Raw genomic sequence first — 5,196 nt, 5'->3', positions numbered from 1 at the left:
ACCCTGCTGTCCCTCCCCGCGGCCCTAGCCATCCGGCCCCGACTGTCCTTCCTGAGGATCGTGGTGCCCTGAAGGACCTCCGAGCCTCCTCTCCAGACCCGAGACTCGAGCATCCGCCCAGCCGAGAAGGGAGCGGTTGGGGAGGGGCGCGGAGGAGGCGGGGCCTCCGCTCCTCCTGGGGGCCCGGGGGGAACCCGAGGTAGGCGGGGTACTCGGTCCAGGCCCAGGGCACCGCGGTGGGGCAGGGCTGGGCCTGGGAGAGTGGGCTGCTCCTTGCCTGCTCCTTGCCAGCTCCTCGCTAGGAGGGGAGCTCAGAGAAGTCGAGGCATCCGCTGCAAGTCCCACTGTTGCTTCCCGGAAGTGAGGTGTGCGGATATTAACACACATCTTGCAGGCCAGGGTCCCCTGGAAGGCCATGCAGGGTCGCCAGGGTTCCGTCCCCGCAGGGACTCGGGAACTGATGGACCTCTAGCCTGGGCGCTTCCTGACTGTAGGCCTCCTTCGCGCCTGGCAGTCGTTCTGGCCAGGCATCTGGGCATCAGTCATTATGCCTGGGAACCTGAATTCTTTGCACCCTTTCAGGCCATGTTTAGGTAAAGACTTTTGACCATGTTGTCATGGCCACCTCCGGAGTGTAGGCTCCTGATGAGGTGCTTCACATGCTAACTGTCCCCACGGTCACACCGAAGTCACACGAGGACATCACCATCTCCTCCCCGCATTCTTGAGTTGGCTGCCAACAGTACGGCAATCCGCTTGTTCAGGATTATCGGCCCCTCTGCTCAGGGACTCCATCCAGCTCTGCACGGAGCTCACTGGCACCAGGGCACAGCACATGGGCCAAGACTTGGAAAGGCAAAGGGAAAGTCAGCTTCAGGAACCTCCCTCTCCAGATCCCCTCTTGGCTTTGCTCTTTCTACTCTTCGCCTGTGCCAACCACACAGATTCCACCCTGGTGGCCTGCACCCCGTGGCTAGGGCGGGACAGAATCAGACATTTTAGGGCAGGACACGCCACCTAGAAAGACTTCCCTGACTCCTTCTCCTAGGACAAAGACTCAAAGGAAAGTCCTTGATGGAGGTGAGAAGAGCTAGTGGAGCACAGGGCCCGCCCTCCCACCCCCCAGGATGTCAAGTGCTACGATCAGGGCAAGACTGGCAGCCTTCGCCTGACTCCCACCAGCAAGATCAGCGTCTTGGAGGCGGTAGTCCTCAGGCCTGGCTGCCTCCTTGTCCCAGCTCTGAGTCATGCCCGGGCACCCTGTTCTGCTGGCATCCTGGTCAGAAGGGCTCCCGCTCAGTGTGAGTGGGCTGGACTGCCAGCTGCCTCCACGTTTGGCATGGGCAGCCTGCCATGCTGCAGTGTGCAAGGGCCTGGAACAGTGACTGGGAGTATCAGCTATTTTAATGCAGAATTAGACACACAATCCTTGCTAAAAATAAATACAAAGGAAACCCCGAAGTAGCTAAACTTATTTTAATAATTTTTATAGTTCTTGTTCCTGGTTCTTTTGTCTTCCTCTTGCTGCTCTGGAGCTATCCTTTGCACAGGCCCACCCTGCGTGTTGCTCGGCCCCCAACCATGTCCTGGCAAACAGCCACCTCTTGATCATGTCAGAGAAATAGAGGGAAGAAAAGGAAGTTCAGCAGTCACCTCTCTGTTGCTGGGACAAAGTGCCTGACATCCACAACTTCAAGGAGGAAAGGCTTGTCCTGGCTCATGGTTTCAGGGGTTTCAGTTCATGGTCAACTGGCCCCAAGGCAGACACATCACTGCAGAAGGGCTCAGTGTAGGAAAGATGCCTACCTCATGGTGGCCAAGAAGCAGAGAGCAGGGGAACAGGAAGAGCCAGGAACTAGATATAGTCCCCAGAGTCACACCCCAGTATCTCATCCTTAGTTCACAATCAGGATCAACCATCTCCAGGAGATCTAACACCATTTCTTTGAGCAAAATCTACACTGCATGGAATGATGGCACCACTTCTGAGACTTGGTGACTAAAAAGGAGCTTTGGGGTGATGACCCCCCCACTTCTGATTCCCTACACATCCCCACCACAGGAAGAAGGAATTTTGTAAAGCACAGAACCAGGAATGGATCCTGGTCCAACTGGAGCCCCTTCCTAGGGTGTTGGAACAGGAGAGAGGCAAAGTCCGACACCTGGGTCCTCTTCAATGAGTTCTCACTGATTGCTTTTTCCCCCAGAGTTTGAGTCTTTCCTGTTCATATGCCTAATAATTTTTTTTGAAACTTCGGCCATTTAGATAAATATTGGAGCATCTCTTGATTCTTACTCCCTTCCCCCATTCTTATGCTGTGTTTTGTTTAACGACTTGCTTGGACTAATCCCCTGGAGTCTGTCTCTTCTTCCTCTTCCAGTGTAGGTACTCTGCTCTATTTTTCTCTTTCTGGTTTTGTTTTCGAGTCTGCCTTTCTAGGGGTTGTCCTGTGACCCAGTGTTGTAGTCACTTTATTGACACTGGGACAAATACCTGACACCACAATTTAAAGGACGAGCAATTTATTTTGGCTCACAGTTTTAGTCCATAGTTAGTTGGCTCCAGGCAGGAAGGGCATGGTGGAAAGGCCCAGCAGAGAAAAGCTGCTCACATTAGGGCAGCCAAGAAGCAGAGAAAGAAGGAGCTGGGGAGGGAGATAAACCCTTCCTGGTCACACCCTCAGTGCACTAATCCCCTGATGAGTACAGCACCCCCATGCTCAATGACCTTCCAAAAGCATGAGGATTTTGAGGGATGACCCAGTTACAGACCATAACACCTAGGAACTGGTGGGATGTTGACCCCAAACATTATGAGCTAGTGAGACCCGAAGCCTTTGCCAATCATCTATGTGTAGCTTTAGAGGTACTGTTCCAAATCCAGGTGGTTTTCCATGTGTGATGACTTTTGCCTCCTCTAGACCCTTCCTCCTCTGCAGGTGTGCATGGCATAAGGTTCAGCTGAGGATGTGTGGAGTGCTGAGTGTGTCTCTCCTGAGTGATAGGAGATTGTGTACGCTGGTGGCAGGACAGGCCACGGGGATGCAAGGAAGCACATCACTGGCCAGAGTGCAAGTCAGTGGCCACTGGCAGCAGATGACTCTGTGGAGACACTGAGGGGAAGCAGGCTTCCTGCTCTCATAAGAAAATGACTTAGCTGGGCATGGTGGCGCACGCCTGTAATCCCAGCACTCAGGAGGCTGAGGCAGGAGGATCGCTGGGAGTTCGAGACCAGCCTGGGCTATATAGTGAGTTCCAGGTCAGTCTCAACTACACAGTGAGACCCTGTCTCAAAACCACCCCCCAAAAAAAGAGAAAAAGAAAATGACCTATGCTCTGGGGCCAGTTCTACAACACACCCTCTCACTCCTGCCCCTCTCCTCGCTGAAGTACTGAGAAGTGCACTGGCAGAGCTGTGAGAAGGGACATAACAAGACACAGTTCTCAGGGACAAGGGACTCAGGTAAATGGTGGACTCTGACAGAACCCTTGGTGCCCTAGCCGAGGAGGGCAGTAAAATAACTGGGAGCAGTGGGTTTAGCCAGGGGCAGTGTGTTGTTGGAAACAGATGAGGCCCTGAAGGATAGAGGGCACCTCAGCTTTTGCCCCCACCCCATTTCTGTATCAGGGAAACCTATGGCTGGCTTACCACAGAATCTTTTTTTTCCCTAGTACTGGAAATTGAGCTCAGGACCTTATGCTTGCCAGGCAGGTGCGCCCCCACTGAGCTATATCCCCAGCCCTCACCACAGAAGCTTGCTGGAATCATCACATTTTGGTCCTTTCATTGATTGCTTTTCTAAATGATTTCTATGCTACTCTCTTGTGGTTCTCCCCCAGAGCACCTCACTCCTGTAGTCCCAGCTACTCAGGAACTGAGGTGGGAGAGTTGCTTGAGCCCAAGGGTTCAATGCCAGCCTAGACAGCACAGCAAGACCTTCTCAGGCTGAAGGATATTCAGGGACATAGCTCCTCATGCCCCAGAACTCTGGCTGGTCTGTGTCTCAACGCCAGGGCTATGGCAAACATTTCTTTGCAATGCGATAAGGGGGCGACTGCCCAGAGCACCCCCAACCCCAGCCATGAAGGCAGAACAGCCTCACAGACCCCCGGCTCTATGAGTGCAGATGGCACAGACAGCCAAGGGCAGTAAGGCAGGGCCAGGTAGGTGGGCCTGAGGGCCCTGGAGTGTCTTAGGCTGGTCCCCTCAGGCTCCTGTCTGGGCCCAGGAGGTACCAAGCCACATCCTCTGGAATAGTTCTGAAGTTCTTCTGCTCACCTTCTTAAACCACACAGGAACCACGGGTAGGGTAGGTAGTGGGACATCTCTGCCCAAGCCTGACTCCCCTGCTGTGTGACTCCTAAGGACCAGACCCAGTGCTGCCACCACTGGATTGGGGGCAAACGCCAGCTGTAGTCTGGTGATGAAGGAAGTGAGACCTGTCCCTCTTGGGTGACCTGTGCCAGCAGGGTACGCCCCCTGTGGAGGGGTAGCAGCAGCCGTCAGCCACAAGAGTCGCTAAGGGGATGCCTAACACACAGGGCTGAGAAAAGTGGCAAGAGCCTATGTCCTGTCAGGTGCTGCGATACACTGGGTGGCTTTTGTCTAGATTTCTGGGTGGGGGAGGCTTTGTGGTGTTGGTTTCTCCTCTGAGCTTGGGGTGCTATCACTTAGGACGGCGGTAGAAGGGGAAAGGGAGGGAGTTGGGTATCTGCTTTTACTTAAAAGAAATGTTCTTTTGTTTTAGTGGGGGTCTTTTGTTTTGGTTTGGTTTTTGGTACTAGGGATCAAACTCGGGACCCTGCACTTGCGAGGCGGGTGGCACGGCGCCACTGAGCTAATTCCCCGGCCCTTGGTTCGGTTTTTGAGTACCTCAGGATGGCCTCGAACTCATGGTGATTCTCCTGCCTCGGCCTCCCATGCGCTGGGATTAGAGGCCTGGGCCACCATCTGCTGGTTTCCTGAGGGCCATAGACTTCTACTGAACTGCTCAACAAAATCAGCGGCTGGGAAGGTGCACTGAGAATTAGAGGCCCGTTCCACCCACAAAACGGTTTGTGCGACGCCCTCGCGGCACAGGATCCCTGCGCCGGCCCTTCTCACGCCATCCTCAGGGCGCCATTGCGCGGATGGACAGAGCTCGCTGTCTCGTTCACAGCGGAGGAATAGAGGCTCGAGGAAGCCCGTGTCGCTCT

The sequence above is a fragment of the Fukomys damarensis genome, unplaced genomic scaffold (genome assembly GCF_012274545.1).
Source record: "Fukomys damarensis isolate Sample0158 unplaced genomic scaffold, DMR_v1.0_HiC HiC_scaffold_11, whole genome shotgun sequence".
In the NCBI taxonomy this organism is placed as follows: Eukaryota; Metazoa; Chordata; class Mammalia; order Rodentia; family Bathyergidae; genus Fukomys; species Fukomys damarensis.
Note: the sequence above shows the minus strand (reverse complement) of the source record.